Source organism: Phoxinus phoxinus (genome assembly GCF_949152265.1).
Source record: "Phoxinus phoxinus genome assembly, chromosome: 10".
In the NCBI taxonomy this organism is placed as follows: domain Eukaryota; kingdom Metazoa; phylum Chordata; class Actinopteri; order Cypriniformes; family Leuciscidae; genus Phoxinus; species Phoxinus phoxinus.
Genome location: NC_136885.1, coordinates 13,286,839 through 13,311,476, shown reverse-complemented (window position 1 = coordinate 13,311,476; position 24,638 = coordinate 13,286,839). Strand labels below are relative to the sequence as shown.

At 38.9% G+C, this 24,638-nt stretch overlaps 1 protein-coding gene across 1 annotated transcript in view; it reads right to left on the bottom strand.

Annotated features, from left to right (window-relative positions):
• The window catches only part of ncalda (neurocalcin delta a), a 55,250-nt gene extending 34,551 nt beyond the window's left edge, over nucleotides 1-20,699 (bottom strand). The window contains exons 1-2 of the mRNA XM_079626463.1: nucleotides 20,502-20,699; nucleotides 15,854-15,931 (exon numbers count right to left, since the gene is read on the bottom strand). The gene's annotated coding sequence lies outside the window, so the exon portion shown is untranslated. The remainder of the gene's footprint in view (nucleotides 1-15,853; nucleotides 15,932-20,501) is intronic.
• Between the last annotated feature and the right edge of the window lie 3,939 nt (nucleotides 20,700-24,638).

The following is a 24,638-nucleotide window of genomic DNA, read 5'->3' as shown; positions in this document are numbered from 1 at the left end:
GAGCGACACCTGTGAGACGCACCGGTCTCAAATCTCTCACGGAGGAGCAGGAATTTTCTTAGCAATGTTAAAACGCACATTAAAAGAGGGATTTAAACAATGGTCTGTTTTCATTTGTGTTCAACACACTAGAGGCCAAAGTTTTATGGACATGCTTGCTATTAATAGAAATGAGTATGGGTCACACAAAATGATTACTCTGTATTTTAATCTTGACCATGCAGTCTGAAGAAACAGAAGAGATTCAAAAGCGATTCACAAATTTCAACATATTAGCCTTAAAACTTGTTTTTCCATTGCAGTGATGTATTTTCAAGGTTAGTTCAGTGAGTGTAAAGAGCATTTGTGTGGAAATTCCATATAGTGCATAAAATACAAGGAAAAACTCAGGTAACTGCTCCAGTGGAAAACTAGATTATGGATGGTAAATTGATGACTGAATGAGAATGGTGTGGTGGTGTGAGGACCAGTAAAGTCAAACGCTTTGAGGGTGTCACCTGAGGAACCTTCTGCTCTCTTCTCATTTTTCAGTGGCACATGTCAAAGTTTCTGGTTGGAGCATGTGACTTTTTCAGGAGTGTAAATAGATCACTGAGAAAATTTCAGACATGTGTTTTTTCCGTCAACACCCGTATCTGTGGCAGTAAGTGCATCACACACTTCGTCAACTTAAGATGTTATAAAGTTGACTTTAGCAATGTGGGTTCTCACCCTTTTCTGCCATTTTGGCTAAAATCTCATGTTATTAAAGTGCTATGCACAGTATAGCTGCACGATTCTGGAAATTGAGAATCACTCTTGTCTTTTTTCCTTTTTTTTTTACAGAGATCACGATTCTCCCATAACGTAATTTATTAGAGGTTCTGACCACGTGTAAATTGCTACAGTCTATAAATGTTTAATTAATCTGAATTATTTTAATAACTTGGTTTGAATGAATGATTCATTGGCTCATAAATACTTTCATTACTGAATGAATCAGTGTTTTTGACTAAGTTTTTTTTTTATCTCTTGAATGAATGATTCAATGATAAATACATTTTTTTAACAGTCATGTGTCACCACCTGTTGCCATAAAAGATATAATCAATATAACCATTAACTGAAGCGCCATCTTACTTTCAATTGGTGATTTTATCTATTTTGACCGCTACCATAGACAGAACTATAAACTTATCCCAGTACTTCTGTGATAAGAATAGTAACAGAAATTACGATACTGTGTGGTTGAAAGACTGTTTGTGAAGCTGTTTTATACATGACAGCTGCCTCATGGCTCAGCGGCAGCACCGATGCAGATCTGAATATCCTGGAGTGATTGGGTTTAATATGCGCATGCTATTTAAAGGGATACTTCAGGATTTAGCATTAAGCTTTGTATCAGTAGAAAACCTGTAGTATTTTCAAATTACCGTGCTTCCCTCCCTCATGTCCCCCTGAGACGAGAGATTTATGTATTTTATGAGGGTGGGATCTCACTCACAGAATGTACAAATAGTGTCAGCCATCTTTTTTAGGAAGCTAAGCTAACAGGTTCTTATCCTGTGGAGAAAGCCGAGTAGTAGAGGTTACCATCCTCTTTTTCCCGGACATGTCCGGCCCTCGAGATCGCCCAAAATGTCCGGGATTCGGCTTTTGCTTTCTGCAGTCGCCATTCATTGTTTACATGCACACCTTTTGTTTCAATCTAACTGAATTCATTCCGGTTGGTGAATCTGAATGTAGTGTTTACATGAATGCTAAACAATTGATGGGTTAATGTTAGGGGTGGAACGGTACACTGAAGTCACGGTTCGGTTCAGACATCACGGTTCGGTACGAGTTCGGTACAATGGAGGGAAAAGCAAAACAAAAATGCTGAGGGCAATTATTTTTATTGTGCATGTCTCAAGCTGTACCACTAGATACAGTCTCTCCCCTGAGCAGCTGCGACAGCCTGCCCTGAAGTGTGTAAAGTAAGATGTAAACAAAATAAGACAATCAGCTAAAACTGAAAATACAGCATCTCTTATGTGCGGACTCACGAGCGCGAAGGTGCCCGTGGCAAAAATGTCGTCATTGCGGTGTGGGCGGTCATGCGCGTTGGGTGCGCAAGGCCCCATTTCGCGTGGCGGTGTGCAGTGCACGGCTTTTTTTGTTACAGCGCGAGCAGCTCGGCATCCGAAGATGCACGACTTCAAGCCGAATCTAGCCGAGTACATCTCACCGCCGGCACCCAGTTCTAGCGTCTAAATTAGTTGCTTACATTAACTAAATGAGCCTACAATAGCAGACATAAGCCATTTAAATGAAAATAAATGGCATATTGTTTTATAAAAAGGTTCACAAAAATAAATAAAAATGTTTAGAAATTATGTAAGATAACGTTAATTTAGTTACGTTCTCATATCCATTTTTTTTCTAATGTCACAAGGAATAATCTGGTTTAGTTTGCACGATTCTTTTGGTGTAGCCTACTAATGTGTACTAAAATGAACATTCACGAGTGTACCTTACTACTTCTCACAGCTGATTCCTGATTGTTTAGAGGACAATTACACCGAGTCGCACCCTGTCGTTTCAAAGAATAGTACACAGGCGAGCACGAAGTATAAATGCCTCGTCCATTAGGGAGGCGCGCGCGCAGCGGAGGCTCGCAAACCCATAGACAGCGCAAACCTAGCTTAAGGCAGGGCTACAGAACCCGCGTTTTTAACAGTAGTTCCGCATTACATTAATTAATTTGCACTCAAGTTTTATTTATTTTTATACCGTGTATTCTCCGTGTAAATTCGTGCACCGAACCGTTCCACCCCTAGTTAAGTTACCAAACAGATAACAGAAAGAGGTCTGGACTCCATAGCAGCTTTAATTTCCCAAGGACTGCCCAGAGGCCATTTAACTGACATTTAAAGCAACCAATCACAGTTAGTTGTTCCGTGACATGTTTAGAGTGAAAATGTAACGATGTCCCTAACAGAACGGTGTGTAAAACTCTTGGACATATTTTAAAGAGTCTATACCTCAAACTTTACAAAATACACCGTTTAGTTGATCCTGATAAGCGCTCATTGTCACACGATACCGTTCTTCCATGAGAGTGTTTGGCGTCACAGCATCTTTGTAAATTTGGTAAATTTTCTCAAGTAACTGGCCATCTTGGCATGTGTGGCAAAGTTAGTTTTAGGCCCTGCATGAAGACCTTATGTAGCCCCACCCATATTCAGCGCTGTGCATGTGGTGTTCTGTCTTCCGGTTTGCATTTCCACAGCATGAAGGTAAAATCTTACAGATTTATGGCCCTGATATACTCACGGCAAAGTTATTTTTTGTTCTTCGTTTAGGTGTAAAGCGATTTCAAAATAAATGGGCAGTGTTATACTGTTAGAGAACATCTGACGCCACACACACTGCTGAGAGCGGCGTTTAGATATACAACATGTGCTGCTGCGTGCTTTCCTCTCAATAACAAAATAAACAGAAAAATGTAGAAAACAGCAAGCATTACAATAAAGTATGAGAAAAGCATCTGATCATAGCAACATTAATGTTTGTTTGCACGAGCTCTGCTGCAACTCGGCACTCTAAAGTCCCGTCACATTTATTTATATAGCACTTTAAAGCTGCTTGATTTTAAGCAATATATTGTGTACTGTATTAAGCACAGAAAACAGTAGTCTAAATTAATTATATGCAAACTATTTGAGCTGCATCCATTTCAGTTAAATGCATAATTTTGCCATTGATATTTGGCATCATGCACAGAAACGCAATCATTCCCACAATGGGCATACAGCGTTTTAGAATGAACCACCGTGTGCCGATCTTTTTGGACACCTGCTATGGAGATGTGTTAGACTGCTGAGGTGTGCAGGTTGTACAGTCGTGGACGCACATAGGTTTATATGAAAGTGCGTGGGCAGCTGCACTCCTACGAGTGTTTCAGTTCTCTTCCTCACGGCAGAGACGACTGTCACGACTTTGCCCACTCACACAGCAGAACCTCCTATTTCATATAGGCAGGCAGGCAGGCAGGGAAGCAGAGATGCAATGGATGTATTTGTAACAGTGTTGCCGTTCATCATGTGGCGCCTAACCAACCCCCCACCACCACACCTTACCCAGAGTGCAGATGGTCACGAAACAATGAAAGAATGAGTGATTCATCGCTCTGCAGTGGTTCTATTCTGTCAACAGAGCCGCGTGGGTGATGCCTTTTACGATTCAATTTAGATTAACGCACATGGACAGGCATGCTAAACACTGCTAATGATTTCTGGATTTGAACATCTTGGGTACCTATGCTCTAGTTTTGTCACGATACTGGAATTTCTAACTTCGATACAATAACTTTGGGCAAAAAAGACTATATAAAATAAATGTTTTGATAATTTGAGTCATTTTGTTGCAATAGCTTTACAGTACAGGGATGCTTTTTGAAACTTTAAACTAAATTTACATTTAAAAAACAAGTAAACAGTCAGTAATAAAATAAGTACAAATTAACTAATTGCAAAAGATAAATAAAATATAATAAAGAGGCAAATTAAATAATTTTTTTTAGGTGGCTCTGAAAGTAGTATTCAGGTAAGAAATGCTACAGAAATTAAATAAAGTAATCAAATGTACTGGATCGTCTTCATTGTAAAAATGAAATAGAGATTAATGCTTATGAGTACAAGGTAAGTTACAAAAGTTGTTCAGTCAAAGAGCAAAGTGTGATTTTTTCTTTGTGTTTTGTTCTCTGATTACATGACAGACAGCAGCGGGTGTATTAGACTGCAGTCACTTTAAGAGTTTATCCACTATTTACGGTTATCCAACATTTGTTTTCGATCTCAATTATTTATAGCCAGTATCAATGCATCGACACTGCAGGAAATGATTATTTGAAACGCTTCGGATATATCAGTACCTATACGTATTGAAATATTGATAATTTTGACAACACTACTATGCCCACACGTGGCATACCATTGAGAGAATATCCTCAATGGTATGCGTCTCTGTAAGTGCAGTAGTGCAGTTCTGAGAGAGTAGGCGTCTCATATAAAGATTCCTATCAAGTCCAGATATCATTATATATAAGATTAACCTTCCAGGCAGTAAAAAACAAATGAAAGTCTCTGCCAACCAGCCTCCTCAGCAGTAGATTACATGGATATGTGAATGTCTGAGCAGACTTTGACCGCTGGTGCAATACAAAAAAAAGATACATATATTGATATATATATTTTTTTTTTTCCCTCGACATTGCCAGAACAGGAGCACACGTTTTCCCTCATGTCATATTTTAAGTTGACACCACACCACAAAATAAGGAAGATTTGTTAGAAGATTTTAATCAGTGCGTTTAGTTTTTCGGAGAGTTGCTAGAGAGTGATTTTTCAACCTTGGGAGAAAAAAAAAAAAAGATTGAATGGACTAAACTCGTGATGAATTAATGATGAAGCATGAGTGTAATGGGGGTGCGAATATGTGAGCCAATGTATTTGGCATTAATGGAGGAAAAGCATCCAGTATGTGGGAGGAAAGAGAAGCTGTGGTGGTTTAACATAATGGACAAGGTTGGCGGTTTTACACCGTCATTGCTGGTCTCGGTTGCAGGTCAGTGTTTCTTTGTCAGGTTTTATTGAACAGCTCTGCAGTTTTAAATGGAACTTTCCTAAACAATTCTTAAAACAAGCCCTATTTTATAGATATTTGATAGTATACCAAACTGGTTTAACAGGTTTATTTCACACAGCAAGATGACGTTTTGTTTTATGCATTCAGGAAACAGTGGTCTACTAATAAAATAATCTAAAATTACTCCAGAATTTCAAAGTCAAATCAGTGTAGCAAATAACAAGTATTAAAAAGAACAAAAGACCTTTGCCAAAAACTTGCTTCTGTTATGCATCAGGACCGTTTCGGCAGTTTAGGAGGGTAAGGTCAGATCTGTCTTATGTGGTGTGTGAAGTCTGTCAGCACCACTGTTACCGCTCTCAACAGTGTCTCTCGCTAGCGATCACCACACTGCTGGTTTCACCCATCCCAGAATAACAGTGAAAAGGCCAACTTTAAACACCACAGCTGAAATCAATTTGAACTTACTCCTAAACTTTTCATGTACATATTAGGTAACTCAAAACTTTTCCAGTTAAACGGTCCAAAAATTAAAAACATTTCAAACATTTTCAGGGAACGTTGCCAAAGCCATTAACATTTCTTACGGTTTCAAAATAGCCCGTTTCACAAACCAACCTACATCACGCAAGTAAATGCTGCATAATGAAAAAAGAAGAAAAAAAGGAAACTGGAAAGTGTTCTAACGCAAAGCACCAATCTACACAAACTCTATTGTTTGTCCCTCAGATGTCTTTACTAGGACTGCACCATCAAATCGCAATTATGTTGTTGTGATTAATGCAAAAACTACTTGAACACCGACTGTAAAACTGACTTATACTGCAGCCAGCCACCAGGGGGTGATCAAAATGTCCTGGTTTCACTTTTCAGGATGTGCACGGCACACTTCCCTATTCCAATAGGGTCCTCACATTTTCATACACAAACTGGCACTTATCTACTTCCAATCCATCATTGGTCGATCAGAAGTGATTCAGACAGGTTAGTTCACCCAAAAATGTGTTTTTTGAAGGTGAACGAAAATCTCATGGATTTGGAACGACATGAGGGGTTAGTAATTCAATTACAGAATTAAACATTTTTAGGTGAACTAAACCTTCAAATTAGTCCATAAGCCATTCATTAACAACCAATACTAATAGGAGAAGTTTAAACTTTAAGTCTGTTTTGCAGATGCATGTTTCACTTCTGTTTGTGGTGGAAGATTCGATACGTGACAATGACAAAGCAGCATTATCTTGTGTGTCTACTCGCACGGAAGAAAAGCAGCACGTCTTCATGGTGGTACAATAAGCTCTTTTCTCAAAAGATTCCTCATACTATAACCCCTTTCCAGTGATGTAGTAGTTATAGCCTTTTCATAAACAGGCAAACACTGTTGACGCTAAAGTGTTTGACTAATGCCATCATTACATTTATTTTACAGGGTATCCTCAGGTTTTTTAAAACTCAAATTTAAGGATTAAGAACTTTTTTAAGGATTAGTCCACCCAAAAAGGATATTTCTGTCATTAATGACTTACCCTCATGTCTTTCCATTGATAGCTACGCAACTACCACTTTCAAGCCCCAGAATGGTAAAGACATCATTAAAGTAATCCATGTGACTCCGGTGGTTTGACCTTAATTTTATGAAGCAATGCAAGTGCTTTGTTTGCATAAAAAAAAAAATAATAATAATAATTTACCACTTTATTTACAAACTATTAATCTCCAACGCGCATTCACGCAACGTCTGCCCTTGCGCACCATATACACATGCATGCGTCAGGGTGCTCTTGTGAACATGCGCGTATGAGATTAATATTTTGTAAATAAAGTGGTAAATTATGTTAATTATGTTTTAGCAAAGCAAGCACTCACATTCTCTTTTTTAGAAATGTGACGGGTTTGGTCTGGTGCACTTCGAGAGTTCAAAATAAAGAGCTCCAACCCACATCCAGTGAGCATATTGAACAAAGAAAAGTCTGTGCATTGACTTGTCCCTTAACTTTAAAGGGGACTGAAACCTCTTTTTAGTTGTTAGTGTCTCAGTCTACAATACACTACATAATAATATATTTAATATTAATCATATGACAGTAATAGCAATTTATAAAACAAATGCACTGAAAAATAAATATTTAAAAAGAAAAAATGTATTTGGCGGAAACGTGTTTAAAAACGCGTCTCATTACAAATCTAGCGAAATGCGGTAATCATCAACTATGCAGATGTGAAAATATGCGTAACTGGTGCCCGCTACGTTCCCAAATGGTATTTTGCTTTAAAAGCACCAAGTAGTCACACAAAAAAATATATGCATCGATAATGGTTTTAGCATCGCAGCCCTCTGAATCGTAATCGAAACGTGAGGTGCCTAGAGATTACCACCCCTAACACCCATAATATTAAAAATACCTTCAAGTGTGTTCTGCAGATTAAAGAATGATAATAAATTAATTAGGGATGAGGCCGATCCGATCCAGTATCGGGGCCGATACCAGCGTAATTCACGTATCGGATTTTCCCGATCCAACCTGCGGAGATATCCGATATCCATGAGCCATGTCTGCGCTTTAAAGTTGTCTGCTGAAATAACTCCAAAAGTGATTCCCGCCGGCGAGTCTGCTAGCTGGCTGCAAACTGTGGAATGGATTTCCTGAACGGAGGCGCGGCTCAATGAGACACGGAGTTATGAGACACGTCCCCGATCAGGAAAGCCATTCCGCAGTTTGCAGCCAGCTAGAGCAGGATAGCATTGAGCAGCATCGTGATTCGTGGCTAGCCTAGCCAACATGTCCGCTGTGTGGAAACACTTCACACTGGAACACACACCGCAGAGTGCAATGTTTGCAAAGCTGTAATGCATAGAGGCGGAAGCTCCCTCGCATCACTCACTGATGCCCGCGAATTAGTTAAAATCTCCGGAATCTAGAGCGAGCGCGGCAGAGAGGGAGAGAGAGCAAGAGACCGCGCGCGCCTCATGAAGCGCATGTAATATCATTTTTTATTGTGTGTGTGTGTGTGTAAAATATGTTTACAGTTATTGCACTTTTCTTATTTATTTATTTTAAAAACATGATTTGTTGATTCTACAAGAGCCAGTGTTCTTGATTTGTGCTGTTCAGATGTACACTGTTTTATTGATAGTGTGTGTGTTAGATGTTTACACTTGCACTTTTCGTAGGCCTATATTTTCAAGACTTATTATGAAGTTATGAAATGTAGTTATGAAATGTAATAAATATTGACATGACAATCAATTTGAAATCCTTAGTTGCATAATTGTTTTCAGAATGGGATTTTTCCTGTTAACAGGATTTCCTGTTTTTCTGACCTTATACATATCATACTTGCCTGTTGAGAGGAGTTTATTTCAGCATCATATAAAATCAACAAGAATGATAATAATAAAATTAAAGCAAACACAGCTCTGGTATCGGAATAGTATCGGCCGATATCCAAATTCAGGTATCGGGATCGGATGGGAAGTGAAAAAATGTGGATCGGTGCATCCCTAAAATTAATAATATATTAAACAACAGAATACATTTTTTTGGGTGAACTGTCCTTATAAAAGTTCCAAATTGACATTTTATTAATTAACAAAATGAATGGCCCAAATTTCGTGAATGGGATCTCTTCTTTCGCTATCATGTATGCAGTGTTAAATTCTATTTTTAGTTGTCGGAGAGCTTCTTTGCAATATCATAACATCTTTTATCTTGCTCGTATTGTAGTCACGGAAAAGCGTCTAGCCATTCTTTTTGGAACCTGTACCGTTTAACTTTACCTGGCTGTCACTGATATTTTCTGCTTCTTACAAGGAGCAACAACAACAACAACAACAACATCTTGTTCACGGTCTTGTTCTTTTTCGTTCGAAGCTACTCTGTTCTGCCTCATTTGAGACAGAACTTTTAAAGTAAAATGTGATACTCTTCATCCCAACACAAGACAATTTCAATGCTGGCAAACTTTTTCGCGCTGCTTCGTTAACCGGCATTGAAAGCAACCAATCGCAGTGTGAAACGTCACTGTTGATACGTAACGTACGTGTAAGGACACTTGGGAGATGTAGTTTTTAGCTTCGATTGGGTCAGTCGCACAAGTGCGCCTAAATATCTTTTCATGGTCGCACAGATATTTTTAGTCAATTGCGACTGAAATGGTCGCACTATAGAGCCGTTGCATGTTATTATGAGAAGTTTAAAGGGCACCTATTATGGAATTTAGAAATTTACCTTTCATGTAGTGTGTAACATAGATCTAAGTGAACAAAAACATCCTGCAAAGTTTGAAATATGAAAGTGCACCGTATATAAAGTTATTGTCTTTCAAAGGTAAGAGTCAACTCTGAGTCATTTTTATGAATCGTTAGAAGACCGAAGCTTTTTCTCTGACTAGATGACGTCAACTTGTCAAGTTATTTGAATATGATACGCCCACTTATTGCGCTCCAAGGCCAGGGAAAATATCATGGCGACGAGACGCGGTGTTCTGAAGTGCGACTCAAAAGAAAACTTTTTTCATCTGCCCAAGGAGGAGCATTTGAAGACTAGTGGCTACAATTCATATATACAACTATACCACAGAAGTATAGTCCGAGCCTTGTGCTTTGCTCGCGCCATTTTGAAGACGATTGCTTTACCAACTTAATGCACTCAAACTTGGATTCGCGAGTCGGCTGATATTGAAGGAAGGTTCAGTTCCAAGTGTATTTGCATCAGCTTCCTCCTCCGTATCACATCCTGTAAGTGTTATTAATAATTGTTGCTTTTATGTTTTATGTAGCATGCCTAATAATTATTTTGTTTGTTGTGTAAGCACCGTTTAGCTTCTAGGTCTTCAATGACAATTGTATTGAGATATGTGAAGTGTTTGTCGTTGTTTTCGGAGTTGTCTTAAATAATAGAGTAATACCTCGTAGTAACGTAACTACATTTTATTTTTTTTATTTTTGTAAAAACGTTATGTTTATGCATCGGGCTAACGCAAACAAAGACTGATTGTGCTTTTACAATATGAACTCTGGGCTATGCTCGCTAACATAACATTACATTCTTTATCTTATTTTTAGTTTTTTTACTACAAACTACAAAGCAGTGGACTATATTAATTATTATAACACAATTTAATTGATAAAAGCATCATTGTACTCCGTGTTAAACAATAAGTATTATCTATGTAAACACTGCTGGGTCATCTGACCAATCAACGCAGATTAGCGTCGCGCAGAGGAGGGGTTTGAAAAATGAGTCGTTGAACGATTCATTTGGGAGTCGGTGAGCAAATCAGGTAAAAATAAATGCATATTATACGAAAACAAAAGTGTTTTTTGTCATTGCATGCATGTAAAACTGTTGTTGGGGACTCCCTAAACAACATTAGGAACATTTTAAATGTCATAATAGGTGCCCTTTAAATATATTTTCGGGCCGCCAGCACAGTCTAGCTAATGAATGGGAAGCACTGACATCTATTTGTGGCGGTCAATGTTGATATTGTGGTGGGCCGTCACATATAAATCAATGTATGGGAAACACTGACTCACATTAAACCATATCTCAATTCCTATCTTTCTTTCGGCAAATTTAAGACCTCTTGAAATGATCATTTAGAATTTTCTTATACCATTTAAGATACGTAAAACTTTATGGCCTTGTATTTAATCACAGAGGTCAAACGTTCTCAATGTTGAATGAAAAGGTGTCAGTGCTGAAAACGTTCCTCCACACATTCTATCCGCACAATATCCAAAGACATCAAACCCAGGTTTTGCCAATAGTCAACGCCATGTGCTGCAGTGAATGGTTTCAGTGTGTAGGCAGTGCTCTGGTGGCATGTGTCTGCTGACAGTTTGTGCTTAGGCTGAGTGATCTGGTATTGACTTCCTTTCAGCAGACCACCTGGAGAATAATGACATTTACAGACATCATTATTCAAGCAATGACGGCATCAGCTTAGCCTTTGATAAAACATTATCGACGGATGGCTGTCTGTACGCCTCCCACAGAGCTATTCTGCAGTTTCACTCTTGATTCATTGTTTTCTGTTCTAGATGAGCAGAAGAGTGCTTTCTTATAGTGAATCAGAACATTAAGAAAGACCCCTTCTACCCTTAAATCCTTTACCAGCTCCTCACAGAACGGCAATAAATTTTTTCCATCACCAATAACACCTAGTTGTCATGTTGCATTTGAGTTTATTGATTCCACACAGTTGGTGCAAGATGACATTTGAATGTGAGAATGGGGATGTGGCTGCGAGCTTAATTCATGTCAACATCCTTCGGTCAAGACAGAACGTCTGCATCGATGACCACAGATTTTCTCAAACAAATACCCCCATTATTATGTAATAACGGAGATGACTGGACCAATGGAAACTGTGTGCCTATCAAGGACTAATAACCATATCCTAACCAGGCACGACACAGCCAGATTCCAGCGATTAGTAATATTTATGTCCACAAAGCAGAACGGTTTTCTCACACTTAAGACTCACACTTAACACACATTTTCCTAACTTCACCATTCTGGTCTCACACACACACACACACACACACACTTTCTAGCCACCAATGATTTAGAAGTATTAAAGGTATGAGGTTTTTAAGCCAGCAGGTGTTAGCAAAATGATAACTTTTGGTTTGACAGCTCAACGTCGAGTAAGAATCAGTCACACAAATGCAGGTTACCATCACCGAGGCCTGAGTTCATGACACATCAATCCAGAGTCTCATTTAAGCCCAGTATACATTTGTGGTCACAGACATAGACGAAGTAAAACAACATGCAAAAATTAATCTGCAAATTTTTCCACAAACAAAACATCAGATTACCACAGGTTTTTGTCATGCCTATTAAACCTGACCCAAAAGAACAGGTGTTCGTCAATGTTTCTACAAATTTGAGGTGAACAAAAATAGACTCTTTATTTCTGTTTGATTCATGCTTTATGATGGTACTTTGCATGGTTGCATTTAGCCTATATTTAAATAAAAAGTCTCAATATTAATGCTCATTTTTGTCATAAGTTCTTCCAACCATATAAAGTAAAGAGATTGCATCTAGCATGAGTCTGGGCATCAATGCAATTCTGGGATTCAGCCAACAGCAGACAATGAAGAACTCATGACAATAAAGTACCCGCAGCAATAAAAGGTGTTGCTTTTTCAGTTTGAAATAGCCCAAGGCTTTTCCAACTGAGCCAAGTCTTTTAAACATGGACAGAAAAACAATGTTTCACTGCCTCATTGAAACCACCTTTTGAACCAACCCACTAGGTAGATAGTGTTGTGTGGGCTTAATCAGCAATGCGATAACACGACCACTGGGTTAAATGAGATCAGCTATGGAGTTAAGCCAGGTTTTGAATGCCTCTGCTCTGAGATAGTGTGAAAAAAGATCGGGTTTAAGATTATTTATAGAACGCTGCAAGCTGTTTCTCATCTTAGATTACAAAATTGAACTTAAACTATTTTCACTGCGGTTTTACCACAAGCAACATGTCAGCCAACACAAAAAAGACATTTATCAACAAAGTCACCAATGATATTTGAATTTCAAAACACTATTTATATTAGATATATTATTTTCCACTGCATTTGTGGATGATATTTAACATTGCAAAAACATACATAAAACGTAATTGTTACAATATACAGCATCTCATAATGATGGGAGTTATACACGCATGGATTTTCAGACTTTGCTCAATTTGCCTTCCACCATGTTTCTCCAATGCAGCATGCATTTCCATAACTCCTCATTTGAGAATGAATTTACCCATGAAGTTACTTTACCCACTGAATACACAGTAGTGTAATGCAATTTTTGAGCTTTCTTTTTTCAAAGATAACTGATTAAGTATAGAAGTCAAAAATATATAGTACAATGTTAAGTTCTGGTTTCACAGATATGGTATAATTTTACACTTGCCATTATGTTATCTTATTACCCTGCCAAACTGTTTTTGAGAGCCTCCTTACACTTTTAGGGACAAGAAGAAGTTCACACAGTTTTACGCACAGGCTAATAAATAAGAGACTCATTGAGCTTCATTGATTATTGCGGAACTTTGTGAGATCGTGATGAACTGAGATGAGTGACAGATTGTTTTTTATTTAAAGAGCGCTTTTAGCATTCTTTCTATGCGATATATAATCCATTCAGAATTTGCATAAAACGTGTTTTGTTGCATTAGTTAAGGCAATGGTTATTTATTATTCAAATTGGCTGCCCTGCCAAATCACGCATAAAATATGCTTGCTTTTCTGTTTAAATTATAGTGGTTTGTGAGCATAGTCGCTTCATTAACAAATCGTTTATCGGGAGCATTTATCCAGGGATGTGTAGGTTGTTGCTAGGCGACATGTAACTTGAAACTATTTCATGACTTTCTATTTAAATGTGTTTTTAAAGAGGAAATGCATCTCCTTAGACTCACCCTGGAGTTGGTTCACCCTCCACCTATGTGTACAGGAATGAAACCGCTTCACAAACAGTCTTTTCAACCACACTTGTTATTTCTGTCTTACAATAATTCAAGTTATCACAGAAGTACTGGGATAAAAGTTTATAGTTCGGATAAACACTGATGTCAACGGTATCAATCAAAATAGAGCTTTTTGAAAGCAACTTGGTGCTTCAAACAATGATTGTATTGAATACATTGTTACACGAGCAGGTGTACTTGGCAACAAGTGACTGTTAAAAAATTGTAGCCTATTTGTCATTGAATCATTCATTCAAGAGGTTCATTCAAAAAGATTAATAAAGTAATGAAACATGTGAAGTCTTTATGAGTAAGTCATAGAAACATTCATTCAAACCCATTTTTTTTTTTATTCCTTCTAATTAATCAAACCCTTTTAAATAGACTGCAGCAATTCATATTTTGTCAGAACCTCTAGGAAATTGCGTTATTTTATTTAGTTGTCTGTTCGTGGGAGCATTGTGATCTCCATTTGAAAAAAAATAAAAATAATTGTGATTCTCAATTGACCGTTCGCAAAGACCCGCCCCCTTTAGTTACTGTTGCTATGTCCGACAAGCCACGGCTCTCTAACAAAGTGAAAAATACATGGCAGAGCAGAGAGGACCCGGACAACACGCTGACAGACAGGACCGACCAGGTTACTTTTGATATGAAACAGTCTCAACTTTCAAATGTGGTCACTTTTTTAAATAAATACCGTTTTGGGGCTCTTTAATGTGTCTGACAGATCGCTGTAGAGCCTCAGTTAAAGCTGCTCGTGAACCGATCATCTCTTCCTCCTAGTTAATTTATAGCATCAAATAAACATTAATGAACGTTGTTTTAACCGCGGAAAGGCGTCAGTACACTCCGTTTTTGAAGTTCAAATCCTCCAACGGTAATCTACCAACTCTCCTGACTGCTTTGTCGGACACAAATGGCAGATTATGATTGGTCAGATCGCCTGTCAATCAGGGGGTCAATTCATCCAGAATCATGTAGCTCTAACCAACAGGATGGCTTTTATGTTAATAGTATGAAAAAAGGTAATCAAAACAACATATTCTGAGACTCTAATGAAGGGTTTTGGGGAAAAGAAGAATGTAAACCAGAGTACAGCCTTGCAGCCAGTGAAAATACAGCAGACGTGAGACTTCAAGCTCTGCAGGCAATTCATGATCACGGATATGAGAGCCAGTAGGCGTAATCATTCAGGCATAGCACCATGATTTGGGCAGCGACACTACAGTGGTTTTCAGAAGAGAAAATTCCTGTGAAAGTCAGCTGATCCTCACCAGTTTTGAGAACACGCAATAAGACTCAGTCAGGAATGTCCAGTTATATCCCTCACCATGACAACGAATGTCTGTCAGCCTAAATTTGTTTGGATGGTACCGAGTTCTTGGTGTTGAGAAGAAAAACTCTCATTATATTAAATGAATACTGCTACACATGACGTACAACTGTCATCTCAGAGCTCTCAATGGAAAGTCACCATGCTAGAAATGAACTGATTTGAGTGACACAGGTGGGCTTTTATTTCCGTTCTGTAACTAGGCAACAGCAGCTCAAAGAAAGTTTTAAGTTATGTTCTTGAAAGAGTCATTAGTCATTCATTACTACCTAAAAACAAACGCAACCGATTAAGTAATTCAACAACATAAACCTCAAGGTCACTTCCTTCCTTTTCTGGTTAAAACAAAACCCACCAAATGTTCGGTAGCAGATTTACAGCTAGATTAATCGTGAAAGTTATTCTTAAAGAAACACAGATCCTCACCAAATGCCAGAAGAAATCCACAGGCTTGACCAACTGACCAGGCTGCTTTCTTTAGCTGCCGACCAGGGGACTCTTCACCTGAAAGACAACAGAACAATTCCCATTAGAGAAGTCATTTGTATTAAACAAGATATCTCAACCAGGGGTTGAATTACGAAAATGAGGGCAAAAAAACTATTTATTGGAAGAATGGGTTGATGCTGATAAAAAAAAAAATTTGTCTTCTGGGTGGGTGCTCTTGTTTCTAAGCAACAGAAACCTTGACTCATCCCCTCATTGTTCTTATGTTGTTCAACAGCTACAAAAAAATAAAACAACAGAACCTACAGCTCTGGCGGTACATCTGCCATCAATTCTTCATCAGCCCTCTGATGTTTACTGGACCTGGTTTAATAAACACGTCAAACGCACAAGCTATGAAATACAATATATTAGGGCTGATTTGATATTAAAATAGGCAGCGCTCGACAGTGCAATCGCTTCACTCGACTTTGAGACTAAAATAGATGTCTGTGAACTGTAAAATGTGTTTAGCAGCAGCATATAAAAGTCCCCACAGGCCCTTAAACATTTTTTTGCTTTATGAAATTTAAGGTCTTGAAGTTAAAATGTTTTAAAACGGTCTTAATTGTCATTTTATGATGATTTAAATTTGGGAATGGAAAACCAGGAATTGTGCAGCCTATTGTCTTACAGGGTTGCTGCACACTTTTAAAGTCAAACTTAAAGTCCCTGTAAAGTCAAAATTAAGTATGTGTTCTGAGTTTGTCACACCACCGAAAAACGTGTTATTAGCCACCCAGACACATTTGAATGATAAAAAAAAAGCCAAACGCTGGGGGCGTGTCCGCTGGCTGCGCTGAAACCACGCCCACTCGCGGGAAAGCTCAGCTGCAGTCGCCACACTCATCTGTGGAGTTACTGTGGACGGCTACCTACTATAATTATAACATAATAAGTACACAAGGCAAGTAGGCAACTTACACTCATTGGTGGGCACGCACTGCCGATGATGGCACAGTTGTCGGCGTGACCGGAGGATGAAGGCTAAGGCGAGAGATACGGTTCTGCCCCATTAACCAGTAACAGCGGATTATCAGTGAATTGTCTCCGACGAAAGTTTAAAAATCTATCCCATGTAAAATGATCACTACAGAAGCGGGTTTTGGCGGTGATCTTCAGCTCTCCATCAAGGTGGCTCTTCTCAAAATTAATCCACCTCTTCTTGATGTGATCATTTTTCGGAAATTTAAATAAGGACACAGATCTGTTTTGTACGTGATAATATGTTATGTTTTAGCAATACATTTCTAACATTTAGAATGTGTTTAGGATTTTTTTTTTAGAATTGCCTTTACAGGGACTTTAAGGTTTTATTAAGCCTTAAAGTTCTGCATAATTAAGGGCGTGGCGACTTGAGTGACAGGTGGATTGCCGCTGTCACTACTAGCCGTTTGTCTGCTGTCTGTTAGCCGCCACGTCACCTCAGCTAAAAATCGTGTTGGTGCCTCAGTGACTATCGTTAAGAGAAGCTGTCAATCATGACGTCACATTCCCGTTTTTATAGTATCAAATAACTAAGACTAAACTCATAAAAAATTAAAAAAATTAAAAACTTAAATCAGCATGATAAAAACTACCTAAAAAGACAGAAAACATATTTGAAAACATACATATTTGAAGTGTAATTTGATTGTTTAGTTTCCATCGCATCCATTTGACTTCATGGGGAGGTGGGCTTTATGACCAATACTGGGACCAGCAACCAGGGAGCGATCGAGGCACTTTGGCTTCACTTTTCTGCACTTGAGGGGTGCCGTACAAGCCCTGAAAAGTGAAGTCAAAACGTCTCTCCATCGCCTGGTCCTAGTATAGGTCATAAACCCCGCCTCCCCGTGTTATTCAACGGGACGGGAGACCAACTAAACAATTAAATTACACTTCAAATATATTTTTTCCAAAGGTAGTTTCTGTCATTTGCTGTCCTTTTTATCACGTTGATGTAAGTTCAAGTGTCTGTTTTTAAAATAAGTTTGGTTTTAGTTAGTTACGTGATGCTATAAAAACGGTGGTGTAACGTCATGATTGACAGCTGTGATTGACAGGTTCTCTGAGCGAAGTAGTCACTGAAGCACCAACTGACTTTTTTTCGGGATCTTCGGAGAACTGACGAGATAGTATTTACTTTATTTTAACAAGCCTCTTGTCGTACTGCAATTAACAGACATCAAAATTGGAGCAGAACGGAGCAGACATAGGCCACTTGAAAAGTGTAGGGAGAGTGCATTCTGCGAGAGTGAGGGCGGGCGTTGATTTCGCGGCTTTACTTCCTGCTCACTACTGCGCAGGTCTGGTCCCGAGATCGCTACTGCACAGACTCAAGTCCCAAGATGTCAGCGCCATATCGGGACACTGGCGGCTTCAGTTCTCACCAATGGAAGAGAGCGAAGGGGTGTCGTCCATCTTTTTATACAGTCTATGGTTTGGACCCAGGCAACGGTGATGCGTGACATTAACTTAACGAGCGGATAGAAAAGCATTGACATTTTTAAATGGGGTGTAAGAAAGAATAGATACTCACATGGATATCGAAATATGTTTGGCGATACTGTATCGATTCTCAAAAACAATATCAATGTTTATATATTTGTTTAGATCAAAGATTCATCTGTGGCTTCATGTTCTGTTTAAACCCTGACCGATATCATGGCAGTGTTATCTCTGAAGCGCTTTTTCAGTTCAGTGGAAACTCCGTCCTGCAGCCGATTCTTACGATTTTATTGGTCATGTCAATCACAGTACTGATTGCCTACCAAACACTGATCCCTAAACCAACACATCACTTCAACCTTAACCAATGAAATTAGCTGCAGCGCGGGATTCCTGGTGAAGTGATTCGGGAGAAAAAGGGATAACACAAGACAAATCATTTTCATGCTCTCCTAAATCTAAACTTAAGAGAGCTTGTGCACCTTGGGGAAAAAACCAAGCATCAAGCCCTGTCAATTCATGAGACCACATATTTACATGTCCCTGACCACAATCGGCACTGTCACGCATGCCAACCTGCTTGTGTCGGGTGGCTACCCATAGTGCTGCTGCTGGGGTGCATGCCTGCGAGGTTGACACCTCCACAACATGTTATGCATGTGCGAAGTGCCTCTTCTTCATGCAAAGTGACAGCAGAATGATCAGCCGCCTTTGGCCGCTGTATGCCAACTCCCTCTATCACAGTAAATGATATGCTTAAGTGAAATTGGCCAACAGATAGCACAGACGTGCGTGTGTTTGTTGGGGGGGTTGAATTTGGCATGGGAACACACGGTTGTGAGTGTTATCACTTGGCTTGCATCAGTGGCTCTAATTTCCATCTGGTCTGCATTAGTGGGAGAATGAGGGAGGAGGCAGATCTGGGCTCCTCAACCACAGTCATGAAAGTACACAGACCAAAGGACTTCATCTTTTTTGGGAAAAGTAAAGGGCATGGATGGATGGACTCTTCAAACATGGCTAGAAAAGCATGTGTGCATTAAAAGATGCAGCCATTCCAAAACAAGATATATATATATATGTTCAAGAGGATTTATTCAGTATCACAATGAATCTAACAAATATTTGACATTAAATATGATCACATTAAGTGCCTCACAGCAAAAAGGTCCCCGGTTCAGTCCCTGCTGAGCCAGGAGGCCTTTCTGTGTGGAGTTTGCATGTTCTCCTAGGGTCTACTCTGCATGGGTTTCCTCCACCACTATCGAAAAACATGTAGTATAGGTGTATTGTAATGTAATGGGGAGGGTTTGGGGAAGATCTGGCAACCTACCCGGGAAAGAAATCATTGCTAAGAAAATTCATGGACAGTCTCTCCCGTATGGCAAGAGATGGCCATAGAGTCACCAAGAGTCCGATACGACTGAAATGGTAATATATAGATCGGGTTTTCATAATCAAAACTGCTTAGTCAGCATCATTGGCAATCTCAAACCAAGACAAAAACATTGACTCTACAATGTCAATCCTCACTCGTTCTGAAGGATGGCAGTGTTCAGGATGACATCCATTTGAGATCTGGAAGTCCTCAATGATAAAGAAACCCAACACACAATCATGAGAACCATAACGTTTCAACATCTACAACAAGCATATTGAAATAAGGAAACACCAGTTTGTGTACTGTAAAGATAACATGCGTCATCAAAACACTGAGGGATCATCTGTTTATATTAATGTCTAACGGTAATGCATTACAATACAATTTTCTTCAGAAACCAGTCAAAATATGTTTTCACGAGCTGGAAGACCAGTTTAACTGAGTGTAACGAGTCTAACCCCGTTTGTTTAGTGTCAATGAACCTTAATTAAACTAAATTAGTTTTGAGGAGACTTCCTACTATCAAGCTAACTGGCTAAAAGCACACGTTGTGTCAGCGCACGAATTGTGTTAGAAATACACACGACGTTATAGGTTATTAATGACAAGAAACTCTGTTTGTTATTAGTCAGACTCTTGAGCTGCTTTTATGCTGTTTATCATAGGCGACGAACAGAGGGATAAGTTGAACAACAAAAACACAGAGCTCAAAGACATGACGACAGACATCGGCAAACTTGAAGAAAAGTTTAGGAAAAGAAGACAAAATAAACTCACGGTAACAAACTTTCTGGAGACGGCTGGAGGAAGCCTAGAACCAAAGGCAGCTGTATGGTCCAATGCAACAGCAGAGAACAAAACGAGAACTGTAGAGAAAATAAACCGAAAACGGTTTTGCACTCGCGCTGTTCGGGGAATGTGGCACGATAAATGTTTGATGGCGTCATCCGCGAGGCACGCCTTCCCCATTACTGCACCAACAAGCCTGAGGATTTTATTCTTAGACATTATTGATATCGTTTTTGTTGTATAAATTAGGGAATCTGGGTGCAAATTCGCCGACCTTTTGTTTTCAAATAGGCTACGATTTTAGATTTCCCGTAACAGTCTTATTAAGTCACCAAATCCACGTGTTGGATTTTAATTTTAATTTATATTCATTTATACTATTTGGTAATATTAAATACAATAACAATGATTAAATATGCCGTTTGTAATACGAAAGCATCTGATTTTACCTCATGCATGTTTCGAATAATTATATATTTTACCCAAATGACAAGAATCAAACGTCATGGGGAAAATATTCTTAAATCTATGAATTTACTGACATCTAGTGGTGAGTGTTACAGTAACATTTATTAAAAACACTGACCGCCGTGTAGTTTACTGCATTTTCATAATTTTTTAAGAGAAACTTCTGCATGTAATTACATGCAGAAGTTTCTCTTAAACTAACACTGCCGTGACTGAAACAGGTGAGGTGCAAAAAGTGTTATGCATAAAAAATGCAATAATTTTTTTATAGTGAATTTCTATGTTTCAATGATTCATCACACAGAGCAGAGAGCAGTGACAGCAATGAACCTTCCCAGTAAGTGAGGAGGGCCAACGCTGGTCTGGTCTACAATTTTGGGGCGGAAGCAAAGCCACAAGTTTTCGATGCTGAGATGAATCTGGAAAATAATAGTAAACGGTGTAATAAAATCAATTAAACTTTAAATAATGAAATTAAACCGCCAATAGGTGGCAGCAAGTCACTCGTTTCCATCCACTTGTCAATCGAATTATATTATCTGAAGTTCGGTAAAAAAAAAAAAAAACTCATGCGAATTGACCGTTCGCAAAACCCCGCCCTCGAACGGTCCTCGTCCAATCCTAGCTCAGCAACTGTAAGGAGAAGGACCCCCGTCAAACATTGCGATTTCAGCAAGAGGGTGAAACGATGCGCCTATGGCACCTGCAAGTCTGATACCAGGTAGGCCTACCCCAAAAGTTTAGAGGGAGGGGTCGTTTTTTTCACCTTTCCAAAGCCCAAGACCCAAGCGGAAAGATGCCGACAATGGATCAAGCAGTGTGGGAGACCTCACTCACTCACTCACAGCTAAAGTTCTGCCTCGAAGATTAATAAGCATAAGTTACTTATGTCTGCTCTAAGGTAAGTAAAGCTAGCGAGCTAACTTAGCATATCAATGATCAACAAGTAGTTTAAGTAGCTAAGTACATACAATCTGTAAAACTGGACTTAAGTTAACAGTTGTGGGTTCTATATAGCATTATTATCGAAAGTAACAGTTAGTAAAGTTAAAACATTAGATACTTTACTATTACAGCCTGTAAGGCAACGTTAGCTGTTATAGCCTGGGAAATATTAAAAATTTAAAACGTAGGCTACTTACCCGGCAGTGCAGGAACATGACTGGTCCACAAGGCTGTGCTGGTTACATTGCAAGAACAGGTCGTGAGGTTTCTCATTCTTGGACTGAGACCGGTACAGTTACACCTTTGCCTCGATTGTTGTAAAATTACCGTCTTTGCCTATTTTAACATTTTTAACATATCCCTCCAATGCATATTGCAGCACTTTCTGTTGTACCCTGGAGAATATGGCTACTGCATTACTCCAAAACCAATCACTTATACCAATATGTATGGAGCTCAACACATGGCTATGTGTCTGGTTCTCAATTGTTTGACGGGCGTAGTAACAATAACTAGGGGGCGTGGCTTTTGCGAACGGTCAATAAAGCTGGTGAAAGTGTGTTTCCATCCAACGGCTTTAAAGCGAATAAAAACATGTGCGTAATGACGTCACATGCTGTTTTGCATCAAATTGGTATATTGAATTGATTTGAGACATTTTAAGGTGTTTCCATTCATTTTCGCACTGAATCGCACAACATTCAAGCCAACATTTGCGAACAAAGTTTTGCTAGACAAAATGTATTCGGCAAATAACGTTTCCATCAGCGTTTATCGCATAAGCCGTATATCGATCAAGATAAAATCCTATGAGACGAACGTATTTCATTTGAGTCGATATTCATGAAATTCAATAGAATTTTACTGTTTCCATAAGGCATTTTTCATTCGATATCACTTAATTCGGATATAAACGTGTGGATGGAAACATAGCTATTGTCTTAATGGTGGGGTAAGCTATTTGAAAAACCCTGTTTGGAAGTTAGTCGGATCTACATACGAACAAACAACAACAAACGTGTATAGCCAATCAGTAGGGGGCGCATGACGGTGGAGGGGAGAACGAGCAAGAGGGAGATTTGAAGAAAGGCTGCAGAAAAAGAGATGAAACACACAATACAAAGGTGAAAAGCTCAGAAGAAACCACTGGAAAATAAAGGGTTGTCTGGGCAAGAGCTTTAAGACTCGCTTTAATATTATAAAAGGCTTAAGCTTTCCAGCGCTGGAGAGAGCTAAGTGGGATCGAAGGCCTGAAAACAGACACGGAGGTTGCTTGATTCGCTCCACACGTGAGTTACACTGCCGTTGTTTGTCTGGAGCTGCTGCTGTTGGCAACTACTAGGCCTACTTCTGGTTTTGTCAACTAATCCTGTAACCCTGAGTTTGTTCAACTACCATCATGGTACAGGCCCCTGGTCCTGGAGACAGAGTATCCACAACTGCAGTGACTGCACACTAGATGTCTCCCTAATCGAGCAGGCACAGAGGAGTTTAAAGGAGTAGTTCACTTTCAAATAAAAATTTCCTGATAATTTACTTACCCCCATGTCATCCAAGATGTCCATGTCTTTCTTTCTTCAGTCGAAAAGAAATTCAGGTTTTTGAGGAAAACATTCCAGGATGTGTCATTCTGAAATAATGGAAGGGTTTAAATAGACGAGATAATGAACTGAATACTAGCAGGTGATAACCAATTAATGAGTAACCATGATAATAAACTAGTGGGAAACTGAGATCAAAGGAAAACTAACTAAATGACGAAGGCAGACACAACAGGAACTGAACATAATGAAAATTAAACCAAAACAGTGCATAACAGGTGTTCCTACCTCAATATTGTATACATAAAAACCTTTATAAATGCTTCAAAAATGTCAGTTTTATTGAAATTCTTTTTATTATTCTTTTTCCCCCTTAGGCTGAATCACTTAACGTGCAGATTCCAGACTTAATGCTTCCCTATTTAGACTGGAAACGTGTAAATTGTAATTTTCCTTCAACTTTTAACACTATAACACTATCTTGCAATACAGTGTTATAGCCGACTCTTTTTGTTAGATTTAAAATTATTGTAACAGGTAAATGTGCAAATTTTAAGGCCAGAGACGTATCCTCTTATCGTTGCTACGGGTGGGTTATTGACTTTGTCACAGTTACCCCCCCCCCCCCCCCCCCCCCCCACACACACACACACACATCCCCATCCATCCCATCCCCTCATACACTATTTCCTATTATTGGGACCCTATGGCAGTGTGTTAGTTCAGTGATTGTTGAGTGTGACTCCAACACTTATTGTATAGTTTAAGTGTGACCAGGTAGGGAGTTAATATTTCTGTTAATTTATTTTTCTTTGGGCAGTTTAGTTAGGCCTAAAGGTTTTTTTTTATTTCCAAGGCAGGACTCTTGTTTATTTTGGCATTGCCTTCTCCTGAAGCTAACACTTCCTATTTCTGTTTCTGTTTTACAGGCTGTAAATACAAAAATATTTAATATGATCTGGTTGTTTGTGGTGCTGTGGCAGGGCTCTGACTAGTGCACTTTAAATCCTTTAATATTGTTGCATCTGCTTAAACTCCTAGACTAGGATGTAACAAAATGTAGTTTTACATTTTCAAAACATTGTTTTTAATGACTATTGCATGGAAGGAACATCACAAACTCTTCAAAAAATGAAATCTTTTCGAGTGTTGTGATCAGTCTCTGCACAGA